This window comes from Piliocolobus tephrosceles, chromosome 2, assembly GCF_002776525.5.
Source record: "Piliocolobus tephrosceles isolate RC106 chromosome 2, ASM277652v3, whole genome shotgun sequence".
Classification (NCBI taxonomy): domain Eukaryota; kingdom Metazoa; phylum Chordata; class Mammalia; order Primates; family Cercopithecidae; genus Piliocolobus; species Piliocolobus tephrosceles.
Window position 1 is genome coordinate 65,058,361 of NC_045435.1, and position 13,019 is coordinate 65,071,379.

A 13,019-nucleotide genomic window follows, 5' to 3' on the forward strand; every position below is an offset into this window, starting at 1 on the left:
AGGAGAGAGTAGGGGGCTATGAGACTGTGGAAAGAATTTTTGTTTCATCACTGAACAGAGATTATAAAGTCACACCAGAATCTTTTTTTTTCAGTTTTATTTAAAATTTTTTTCAATTTCAGAACTATGAATTCTGAATTCATAGTTAACATAGTAGTTAGTAGCAACTTAGAGGCTTTGAGAATTTAGCATAGAAGTTTCTAGAAGCAGGCAAATGAAAGCACACAGCAGGCTCGATCTCATATATATGACAGAAATCTTTAAGGAGAAGACCCCCAAACAACAACAAAGGTAACCCTTATTGTGATGGTATGGGGGCTTTTAGTATAAAGAGAGTCAAGCCCACCTAGCTCAAAAACTCTGAGGCCATTGTGGGTATAAAGTGTGCAAATGGGTATTTGAAAATATGTGTGTTTGACAAAGATTTCTATCAAAAAAAAGTTGTGGCAGTAAAGCGGTCAAGTGGTTTTCTAGAAAACTTCAGTTAATGGCAAAATCACGACTTCCAGTACAACTATAGAGAATAGAGACACTTTGAAATGTTTCTGCCCTCTTTGGGGTACCCTGTAATTCTATTCTGTTTATGAATGTCCTCCTCACCCCTGAATTTGTGTGTGCTTTCCTAATGGAACACATCTTTACGCTCAGTAACCATGTTAATTTATGGTGTATTTTGGTATTCCAAGAAGTGAAAAATGGGGAGCTAATACGACTTCTCTTTGTTTTACTCTGAAGAGGTTTTTACTACCAGGACCTTGACATCTTCCACCTTAGTTTATCTTTAAGTTATCTTTAACTGGAACCATTTTGTCCATTAGCTCTATTCTAATCACCTCTCAGAATGGTTAGATTTACAAGCAACACATGACAGAGAAAACATAAAAAAATCAGCCAGCTTCTCCTGACATTCAACAGCAGCCCACGTCTAAATAGTGAAAAAGTTTATTTGCTTTTTCTGAGGATGTGCTAAGTGATTTTGCAGTTAGAGTGGTACGGCCTTCTAGCACTTAGGCCTGCATTTATTAAATAAATTTGTTCTTTAACTCAAGTGTTAAGTGTGTATTATGAAACCTCAAAGCCAATTTCGGTGATTGCAATGTGCAAATATTTTTAAAATTATGTAATTAAATAGGACTTGGCCTGCAAGGTCCACCAAAGTAATTTATTAATTGAATAGTCTGATTTAATTGTATGTTATTTTCGTTTATTCAGGGAAGTGCCTGCATCTCTTGCAGAGATAGGAGCCTGTCTTGTATGCCTGTCACTGGAGGTACAGAGGTCCTCTCCAAGAAATCTTTAGCACCCAATTAAATATTAACCAAGAAGAGGGGACTTGTTCGTCCTGTCCCTGAAACTCTATTTTTATGCCTGAGTCTGGCGGTTTTAAAGGAAAAAGAAGGGAGAAAAAAAAAAAAAAAAAAAAAAACTTGCTGGGTAGAATTATTTGTAATTCATTCCGTTTATCACTACATTATTTAAAAGTGACTTACTCTTCTTAATTGTGTCAGTGTACAGAGTTATATAAAGTGTGTGTATAAAAAGAAAAGCCCCTTTAATTCAGTGTTAGCTACATCTAACTATGGCTAAAGCCACGCCGTATCTGTTTCCTTAAAATGTCATTTTAAAGGTATTGTGGTTTTGGAGCAGCAGCTGTGACTGAAAAGTATGTAAACTAAGCTGTTCTTGCTCATATCATTTTTATATTCTTATGTCAGACCAGAAGGCTGCTTTAAATTTATTTTTCATTGTGTATTAGTTCTAGAGCCCGGTTTTTTTCCTTCCTCGGGAACATATGTTCTTTGGGACGTGTTATACTCAGACACTTAAGAAAATAACAATTGTGTGTGGGGGGAAAGGTACCAAAAGAGTTTCTTATTTGAGTATTGTATTTGGGGGAAGATTAATTAAAAAAAAAAATTAACTCTCACAAAGTAGAATTTTGGGGCCTAGCATCTGTGTTTTAGGAAATGAAAGAATTCAGGCATACTGTACTAAGTCACGTGAAAAGCAGTAACTTTTAGAAGCCCAAATTGCTTTCCCAAAAGGAAAATATTTTTTGTTGCTATTAAATATAGTTTATATTGCTACTTCAGAACTTTTTTTTTTTTTTCCAGTGGGGCCATTTACTTAAATTCTTAGTTAATATTTCTGTATAGAAACGTCTTTGTCTCCAGAGCCCGCCTGTGTGAATTCCCATATAATATGCGGTTGTGGATAAGTATTTATTCATTCCATGTGGTACTCCACACCTGATCAAGTGACAGCATGGCGTCATGTCAGCCAGCAAAATGTTTGAGTGACTTTTGAGTAATGGTGGCATAGAAGGTAGAGAGGGTTGAAGGAAATAATAATGGGAATTTTTTTCCTTTCCTATATATTTCAGCATATGTAATGCCTCAACTCTCTGGTGGAAATTTGGAACACAGGATAGTAAAATATTCCTTTTCCTAGAGGGTAGTAAAAGTGGAGTAGAAAGTAGGAGCTATTAGAATTTCCATGGTAAATATAATTTGATTACATATGTCGGGTTGGGTTCCCTCTGAGCTGAGGATTTTACTTATAGAGTTGTTTCACAATGGTATATTTCTTTCCAGTTTTGGGGAGCAAATTTAGCCCTAAGAATTTGCCCTGGCCGGGCGCAGTAGCTCATGCCTGAAATCCCAGCACTTTGGGAGGCCGAGGCGGGTGGATCACGAGGTGAGGAGATTGAGACCATCCTGGCCAACATGGTAAAACCCCATTTCTATTAAAATACAAAAAATTAACTGGGCGTGGTGGCAGGCGCCTGTAGTCCCAGCTACTCAGGAGTCTGAGATAGGAGAATCACTTGAATCCGGGAGGCAGAGGTTGCAGTGAGCCGAGATCGCACCACTGCACTCTTGCCTGGCGACAGAGCAAGACTCCATCTCAAAAAAAAACCAAAAAGAATTTGCCCTAAGAAAATTCCTTTGACCTGCCTCGTTCCTACAGGCCCACATCTGGGTGCCCCAAGTGAGGGAATTAATTTGGGGAGGAAGGCAGCTCTCTGATGGATCCACTGTTGTGCTTGTCCCAACCCCTCTGTCTCTTGCTGGGCCCCACGTGGGCCCCAGGTAGTGGCATTCTCTGGGGCATTAGCTGGCCCTGGTGGTCCTTGCATCTAGCCTTGGAAAGGGACCTATCAGAGCATCTGGGGGTGATGGTCACAGTAGTTCACAGGTACAGCACAGCCGTGGTCATCCCAGTGGCCACTAGCTCGAGCTCTGGAGCAGGGCTCTGGGAAACCCTCAACATGCCGTGGAGAAGGCAGGCAAGTGCAGGGTGCTGGTCAAGGGTGTGCTCAGGAGGCTTGGGGGCAAGGGCCGTTTCCCAGCGAGTACCCAAGTATTTCAGCATTTTAACACCTTGTTCAGGCGACCCGTCTGTAGCAATTAAATACCATCCCTGAGCACCCCTCCTTGTACCAGTGAGGAGCCTGGGTCTGGAGAAGAGAAGGGGCTTCCCAAATCCTAGCTGAGTTACTGGTGGGTCCAGGAGCAGAGTCGCCCTCTCTTGCCTCCTAATTAAATGATCTCTCCACTTCACTTTGCTGCTTCTTAACGAAAGTGTGGAAATGTCTCCTTTTCCACTTACTTCAAACCAGAGTTGGTTAAAAGAATTTTCTTGTGAACAAAACTAAGAGGCAAATAGAAGATACCTGGGGCCTGGAAGTGAAGGATTTCATAGAAGAAAGTAAAGCTTGTTCAAGTCCAACTTCAGATGCAATGGGCTGTCACAGTCTGTGGGACACTCACGACTTCTCCTTCTGTTCTCTGGCCTCTTTGCTGTTCACAGGATCCTGCTCTTACGTCTCCTCTGAGCATGACTGATGTTCCCAGGGGCCATATTCTGTAGCCGTTGCTTTTCTCCATGAATTGGGAGTCATAGGCTTGAGTTCCTGCTTTCGTCCCCACCACCTGCGTGACCTTGGTCACACAGAGTCCCCTCCCAGGGGAATGGCTTGCCTGGACTTCTCAAAGGCACCTTTTAGCTCTGAAATATTTGCTGTTCTCTCTCATTCAAGATTTTCCCCATCCATGCCTTATTCCTTCCACTTAGTAGTCTGGGTCACGCAATTGAAGCAGAAAAAAGTTTGAATTTTGATGAAGAGATTGTCGCAGTTTATCCCAAATCTGTTCTCAGGGGACATCCTTGTCTTTTTTTTATTGGCAAAACTTGGCCAGGGAATTTTTGCTTAAGTGAACCTACCACTTCCAGTTTTGAATCAGGTTTGTGCTTGCTATCATTATTAATAAGAGTATTAATTTCTGTCGCTGATAAAGCACCCTGGTGTGGCTGGAAAGTGGTTCTGTGCCTTTTCCCCACTGAAGTGAAGAAGGACATGAAAGGTTGTATGGTATGGGAAGTGCCTTAGCAATTAAATAAAAGGCTGGTTCATATAAAGGGGCTTGTTTCTATATGGAAAATATGAGCTTTTTCTTTTCTTTTTCTTTCTTTCTTTCTTTTTTTTTTTTTATTTTTTTTACATGGACCAGGTGTGGATTAGTTCACTGAACCTTTTACCCAGCCTTATTCCCGCTTGTAATTCTTCTGAGGCATAGTTCAGCCAAGTCAAAGAAACATGTTATTAAAGGTGAGCTGAAAGGCATTTAAAAAATAAACAAACTGTTTAAGATCCTAAATCAGTAACAGAATCTATATGCACAGACTTGAAAAGTACAAGAAAATGTGTTTCAATGCCTTTGGGTTTCAGGCTGGATTCTCCTCCTGCCTTCTTTGAACATCTCCCTGAAGTCTTTTTTGGTAGTTGGTGGGACAGGCAGCCCCAAGGCTAACCTTGGCTTGTAGCTTTTTGTAACTAATGACTTGCCTCCACTGAGGTAGGTGAGACCCCAATCTTACATCTGTGATTCTCCAACTAATATTGAGGGGAAAAAATAAGTACTTTGATTTTATTTTAGCACTGTGTTCTTAAGAAGTTTAAAATCTGATATACGTTCTCTTTTATTTTTCCAGCCTGTAGCATGGCAGACAGCCAGACATTTTTTTTTTTTTTTTTAAGATGGAGTCTTGCTCTGTTTCCAGGCTGGAGTACATTGGCATTATCTCAGCTCACTGCAATCTTCACCTCCCGGGTTCAAACGATTCTCCTGCCTCAGCCTCCCGAGTAGCTGGGATTACAGTCCCGCACCACCACACCCAGCTAATTTTTGTATTTTTAGTAGAGATGGGGTTTCACCATGATGGCCAGGATGGTCTCAATCTCCTGACCTTGAGTTCCACCGGCCTCAGCCTCCCAAAGTGCTGGGATTACAGGCATGTGCCACCATGCCCAGCCAGCTGGCTATTTTTAACAACTTGTAGAGACGGCAGAAATGAGTGTAGAAAGTTTTAGATTTATTTAAGTTCTGTCATCCCTGATTATAATAACAGCAGCCATCATTTCTTTGAGCATTTACTTTGTACCAGACACTATTAAGTACTTCTTCTTGTCAGTGCATTTATTCTCCAAAAGCAAATAATGCACTGTAAGCAAGCCCATTTTATGGATGAGAACACTGAGGGACAGAGAGCTTAAGTAACTTGCCTAAGCTCACAAGGTCAGTAAGCACCAGAGCTAAGTTTTGAACTTGGGCACTTGAATCCATGCTTGTAAATTCTGAACTATTCTAGTCTGAAGTATACTGTATAGTGCTATATTCTGTAATACTTAGTTTTAGGTGAGGCAGCCCAAGGATGCATTAAGAAATACAGATACTCGTTCTGTACAACCTCAGCCTTGCCTTTTTAAAAATTCTTTCCTAACTTTCAAAACTTACTTGTTTTTGTTTTTACTTGATAGCCTGTTTTCAGCCAATGAATAGGTAGATATCAATCATTTGCAGCCTGTTTTACTGCTTTTTAAAGAATTATCTTAAAGTTTCATTGTGATTGTGCAATTGTACAAAGACTTTCCCTTATTTTATTTTATTTTATTATTTTTGAGACAGGGTTTCACTCTGGGCTGTCACCTGGGCTGGAGTGCAGTGGCACGATCTCAGCTCCCTGCAACCTCTGCCTCCCTGGTTCAAACAATTCTTCCACCTCAGCCTCCTGAGTACCTGGGACTACAGGCAAGCAACACCATGCCCAGCTAAATTTTTTTGTATTTTTTGGTAGAGATGAAGTTTCACCATGTTGGCCAGGCTGGCCTCGAACTCCTGACCTCAAGTGTGATCAACTGCCTTGGCCTCCCAAAGTGCTGGGTTTACAGGCCTGAGCTACCATGCCTGGCCAATTCCCCCATTTTTAAACAGTATCTCACTTTATTGCCCAGGCTAGTGTGTGGTAGCACCATACTAGCTCACTGCAGCCTTGAATTCCTGGGCTCAAGTGATTCTCCTGCCTCACTCTCCTGAATAGCTGGCATTACAGATGTGAGCCACTGGGCCTAGCTTATTCTCTCATTTTTATAGTAATTTCAAATAGCAGAAGCAGGGAAGGAGAGGCATTTTAGGGGTTGATCTTTCTGGTCCACCTTTAATGAAGTAAGCAACTCCTTCCAAGGGGAGCTTGAAGCCTGAATTCTTCATAGTGAACACAGAACTCTTTTCAGAAACTTAGCTTAAAAAAATTCTCTCTACCTCCACCCTGCTGCCTTATATGATAGGAAAGGAGGTGAGTTCAGCAACAGCTTCCTCTAGCACAATTTTGATTTACCTTTGTTTCGCTGAAGTCCATATGCTGAGCTTGTTGAACTCATCTGACTTGTTCAGTCATTCTTGTTTTAGGAGTGTTAACTCTCTTTTTCGGAAAGCAACAGCATATGCGTACAGCCTTGCCAGGCTTTCGTCAAGCGTCCCTTCACCTTTAGCAAGCCCTTGGTGGACTCAGGGGAGCTTTATGGTCATTATTAACATAACAGCCTATAAGTTGGGCTTCTTTCTAGCTAAGGAGCCAAGAGGGGGGACCCTGCCTGGTTTTGAATTACATAGGCTTTTCTAAATGTGTTTCTAATGGGAGCTAGAGAGGTGGTGAACTTTGGGGAAGCCTATCCTTGGGTCAAAGTTGAGTGTAGAAGGGAGCTGGGATCTGCAGATATCAGGGAATTTAGGAAGAGAGGCATGGGAAAGGAAATAGGATGAAAAGGTGCCAGGAAAAGTTGCCTCATCGTTTGGCACTTTGGTGGTGGCCAAAAGGTAAGTTTCTACTTTGAGATCACTCTCAGGACCTGTGGGCACAGAGCTGCCAGGTTTCTCAGTTGAAGGACTAATCAAGTTGGGATATGGGTAATTCTGGGAGACTGGGTAATTTGAGGGGAAGGATTGTTGGAGGTCTTTCCAGCTCTACTGACAATGTACGTGGGTTCATTCTTGAGTGTGAGTGTGTCCATAATAAAATCTAGCTGAAGAACCATTCACGGGCTTCTCTGCGTGCACCAGGGCGCTAGCCATTTTACGTACAACAGTAGGAACAGAGTAGCTGGAATAAGATACAGGAATGTTTTTGTTCAACTCAGACACTGGTTAGCGTTATTCACTCATTCTGTATTTCCTGAACACCTACCCTGCGCAGCTGCTGCTCTGTACTAGGATACAGCAAGCAAGAGGCCTGCACGGTGGCTCATGCCTGTAATCCCAGCGCTTTGGGAGGTGAAGGCAGGATGATCACTTGAGCCCAGGAATTCAACACCAGCCTGGGCAACACAGTGAAACCTTGTCCCTACAAAAAATTTAAAAATTAGCCAGACATGGTGGCACATGCCTCTAGACCCAGCTACTCAGGAGGCTGAGGTAGGAGAATCACTTGAGTCTAGTAGTTTCAGACTGCAGCGAGTCATGATCGTGCCACTGCAGTGCACTCAAGCTTGGGCAACAGAGTAAGACCATGTCTCAAAAAAAAAAAGGTGGGAGGGGGGTGCAAATCAGATAAAATCCCTGCCTTCATGGAGTACATGTTCTGATATTTTTGTCATAAACTGAAATTAATACGACTTATCTGTTGCCTAAACTTTTGCCCAGAACAACCAAACAGAGTCACTTCAGCTGCACTGGGAACCGCCAAGAGCCAGATGTGGCCATGGGAAGAATATCTTTGAGAGCCTGTCATCTGGCTCCAGCTGTGTTAACCTAGTCCTGGTAGGCAGCCATGAGTTGTGTTTGCCAACTGGTGGCCAGACACTAGTGCAGGCTTAAACAATTAGCAGGATTCCTCATCCAGTGGCTGGATTCGCTGTGTGTGTCCTACAGGCGATTGCTGCTGTCCAAACCAGGGGACTCTGTGGGCAGAAACACCCGGAGGGGAACCAAAAGTTAGCCCTTTGAAAAACCAGTCAAAGTCTCATCGGGGAACACGGAGAGGGACGCAGGAATGGGGGAACACCAGCAACAGTGAGAAAACAGAAATAAACCAGACGTGGCCCTCCACCTGGCAGACCTTAATTCTAACTGAGAACTCTTGCCTGATACAGAGCCTCTAGCATGCCCCTGCAGAAAAGCAAAGAGTAGAGTTTGCCTGTGAAGAAATTTTTTTTTCAGATATTATTTTTTACATTGTTGCCCCTTGGTGAGAAGCATTTATGATGCTTTATTGGTTTCACCCAGACAGAGATTTCCATAAAATGTATTCATTCCCACCTTTTGGAAGCAATTAGATCCCCACAAACAGGCTATAACTTTCAAATGTCTGTTATATGTGACTTCAAAAATAAGTATATAAGTAAATAAAATGCTTCAGCCTGCCTGCATGTGGAAGATTTTTTATAAACTATAGAGTTGCTGGTTTAATGTGCCAGGCAAGTCCTGCTAGCACACGGGAAAATAATAGATTCTGATCGTCCATTGTCCAGCGTGTTTCTAATACCACAGTAGTTGCTCAGTAAATGTTTGTAGACTGAGCTGAATAAGGAAAAATTCCAGTGAACGTGCTGACTTGCAAGAATGGTAATTAAAAATTAGCACAGTTATTTCAAATCATAAGTGGGGGAAACAACCCACCATTTAGTGACCCTCAAAAGTAAAAGTTCTAATTGGAAAATAAGCTTAGGATTTTTTTTTTTATGTCCATATCTAAAGTCTGATGATAACAGAAAGCACAAGATGGCAGAGATTAAGGTTTTCAGGGAGACTTCTCTTGAGGCTGAACAGATAAGTCCATATGAGAACATCTTTATCATGGTGAGGTTCCTAGTGGTTTTTCGAAGAAGTCCCACTCTGAACAGATAACAACGACAACAAAATCACTGAAGTGGGGAAAATTCAAAAGATGCTAGTTTATGTGTCAAAATCAACTTTTGCATTCTAACTGCATTGTGTAAATTTGCTGTGCAGGAAACATAAGTGAAGCCATTTGGTTTTGTGGCATTGGTGTGGGTTGGCTCAGGGGGTGGGGATAAGGTTGAGGCATTGATATAGTAAGAGGAGAGCCAGATGGTTGTATTACACATCTTTTGTGTTCTTGTTTGCTTCTTAAAGCAGTTGCAGAATTTTGCCCTTGGCGATATTTTCTTCGTGCCTGTGTGTTCTGCTATGAATTTACTTTTGTCAGAGTACTTTGAAAGAAAAGCCTTGCTCAGAAAAAAAAAAAAAAAATTATGTTATAAACTTGTGAAGTCAACAGTGTGTTCATAAAAATATTTTTTAAATGTTAAGAATGTTAGTAAATAGTTGAGAGAATCAGCTTTTCTTTTTTCTTAGTGCAGTGATTGCGACCGTATTTCATGTCAATTCAGGGAAAGAATTTTTGCAAAATTATGAATGTGCAGTTGGTGATGGATGGATGAATGGATGGATGGAGATGGATAGATGAGTAGACAGATACATGGAACAGATACATTGTTATTCCAGTAGGGATGAGGCCTATCTGATTAGAGATTTAACTTTTTCCATTACTTACAGCAAGCTCTCAGGTTGTGGTTAACCTCTTGTGTTTTATCAGCAAGCCTAACTTGGTGGTAAGTTGAGTGAGAGTGGGTTACGGTAGGTTGGTGAGTTTTGGTTGACATTTGTTAGAATTGCAGTTACACCACCATTGAAATTTATATTTATTCCCTACTAAAAGGAAATTCTATTTTGTAGTCACCAGTGGCAAGGGATATTTAAGATGTTCTAATGCATGCAAGGGGTGATATTTTATCACCAAATGCTTTTAATAAAGAGTTGCTTTGGAGCCGTCCTCCCCTCACCCCCACACACACACTGTGGCAGAATGCTTCAGAATAATTTAATGTCCTTTTTACAGTTCTAGTTTTTTTTTTCCCCCTTTGCTCAAATGAGAGAAGAGCAAATATATAGGATCTTTGGGCGATGGTTTATTCTCCTGTTGTGCACAGATTTCCAGTTTTAGTTGGAACCTGCAGTCCCTGATGAGAAAACAGGAAACTTACAATCCTAACCTTATTGAAATCTCTGCCGGGTTTAGTCACAAGTCTGAGACGACTCCTTCCAATAATGAAGCCATTGTACGCATCATATCTGATCAGTTCTTGAAATGTTTTAGTAAGTCTATCTTACAACATTATAAGAAGATAATCAGCAGCCTTAGAAGGTCCCCATCTGGACTGTAGAGTTCTTTTACTGAAAGATGTTTTGCCTTTTTGAGATAGCTCTCACATTTCATCATCTGTTCCGCCGAGATGAAGTGCATATGAAAAGTCAGTGACTCTGAATCCATCTGTTGTTATTATTTTCCACTGATAATTGGCTTGAACAATGAAATGTCTGTGTCTGCAGCCTTTGAAACTGTACACCCTGTTTATTTTCTGGAGGTCTCACTGCAACTACGCCCCCCCATCTTTCCCCCTGCATTTTCTCTCAAGCTTACAGTGAGTGGCGCTTGTGTGAGGATGACATCTTTGACTCTGTGCATCAGTATGTGTCACTCAGCATCTAAAGCTTGCATACGGATTTTTGTCACAATCCCTGTGTCTGTGCCGTTTGCTCCCGAATCCGGCGCTCTTTCCGCAAGGAGCTTAGCTGGGCCACAATGCATGGATCCCTTACCTGGATTGTCGTCTTTATTTCACCGTCCTCATTAAAATATTAATTTAGGGTACAGTATCTAATACTTATGGAATTAGATGCCACCTATAATTGTATAATATATTCAGTTGCATCCAGGTTTGCATGATACAGAGCATTAATATTGGATTCTACTAACATCACTTCCATTAGCTTACTCAACCAGTATGAGATATAGATGAGCTGGGAAGCATAACTACCCTCAAAACTGCCAAAACAGTCATTAGAAGCTCCATGGGGATGGACAGAGGCTTTCTCACAGTGATATAATGATTAAATTTTGTTCTATGGTTTATTTGCAGCAAGGTTAGATCGCTATCGTCTATGGACGTGGGTTATCTAACACCTTATTTGGAAGGTCATTTCAAGGCAAAAGAGTGGACAAAATGAGCATCTTCAGTTTCTGTGGCCACCCCTCTTAGAGAACCTGTGTTTTATTCTCTGGGTCTTTGGGTATCTTTTTATTTTGTTTGTCTTTTCTCCATGCTATGCCATAATACATGTTTGAAATGAGTTTTGTGTTTGTTGGTTTGTTTGTAAATATATTTTAAAACTTTTCAGTGATGATCTTCACCTTTTACAGTGGAACGATTTGGCCAGAAAACAGTTTTGTGTTAATAAATTAAAATTGCTTTTGAAATAGAAAGCTGCCGTATTTCCCTTGGCTAGGATAATCACAGCATTCTCGAAGGCTGTGAAGGATCTGTGACCTATCCTTTTTAGTCCAAATACAGTAACAATATAGACACATCCTATAGCACAGCCCTGCTGGATTTGGCCCCAGAGTACTGTATGGCATTAGTAAGTAGTAGATGAACATAATCTTATTTATGTTTCAATCGAATTCATTTAATACTGCAAAAGTTATTAAAAAATAATTAAGTTACTAAGACCAACATGTAGCTGGAACATAGAATGAGAGGTCAGCGTGAGTTGATTCCGTAAGCTGAGAAAAGGCAGTGGTGAATTCCTAACATTGGCATGTTTTTCCTCTTGCTTAAATTCCTGGATTGTAAGGACAAATTATGTTGAGGTATGGCATATTTTCTGCCGAAATGGAGAAAATTGTTGACTGTAATTATGTTATTTAATTGAAAGTATAAGTGGTTGAGGCCACTCAGTTAAAAGCACCCTTTCTAATATAGGGGTAATGTTTTTAAATGAGTGGTCATGGATTGGTGACATTTGAAAGGCAGGCATTTGGGATATATTTTTGGAAAACTCGAATTATTTTCCTTAAATGATTAGTGAACTAGAGAGTATAGTTAAGTAGCATTTTTTGGCTTATTCTCTTTAATTAGATATGCATGAATGTATTATGTGTGAGTATATATGCACATATATATGTATATGTGTGTATATTTTTATATGTACACTTTATATACATATATCAAACAGATCTTTGTAGGTACAGAGTCACAGGTATCAATTTACAATGTGACAAAGCAGAGAAACAAGACGCGTATCTCTGACAATTGTGACTAAACAAACTGATTGTTTAAAACTCTCATTGAATGTTAGAGATTGAAATGCAACCTAGAGTAGAACTCCAGGGATGGGTGTACTACAAGTTCTTTTTGGAGTAGCTGGAGATACAACAATAGCACTCCCCCCGCCACCCCCCACGAGTGAGTTCTTAATTACTAATGAATACAATTCATTTTAATTGTTATTATAGCAACATAACATTTAACTGTCTCTTGTTTAGTAGTGTCCCCTGGAATAGGCAGTGTCTCCTGTCAGAGCGAGGACAGGTAGAAGGCACAGCGGGCGTCTGATTGAGCCAGTTATTCATTTGCTGAGTGTTTGTGTTTATGCAAAGGGGCCTCTTCCTGCATATTTAATCTAGAGTAAGGCAGTGGCTTTTGTTGTGTTTAGCCCACATACCTTCAGTCCTTCCTCACACTGCCGCCAGCCTGGGAGCCCTGAGAGCCAGCAGGCTTCCAAGCGCCTGTAGTTTCTCCCTTACAAACTCTCAACTTTCTTCCGTTGTGTGAAAATTGCCTCTCCCGCCCCAAAGCTTTGCCTCCTCACCATGAACGG

The 13,019-nt window shown here is 41.0% G+C and overlaps 1 protein-coding gene across 7 annotated transcripts in view; it reads left to right on the forward strand.

The window, feature by feature from the left end:
* Positions 1 to 13,019, forward strand: part of FOXP1 (forkhead box P1) — a 631,582-nt gene that overhangs the window by 261,928 nt on the left and 356,635 nt on the right. Inside the window, exon 1 of one of the 7 annotated variants that reach the window (XM_023200098.3) lies at positions 12,850 to 13,019. The exons of the other annotated variants lie outside the window; for them this stretch is intronic. The gene's annotated coding sequence lies outside the window, so the exon portion shown is untranslated. Of the gene's footprint in view, positions 1 to 12,849 lie in introns of those variants that run through there. 7 annotated transcript variants of the gene reach the window in all.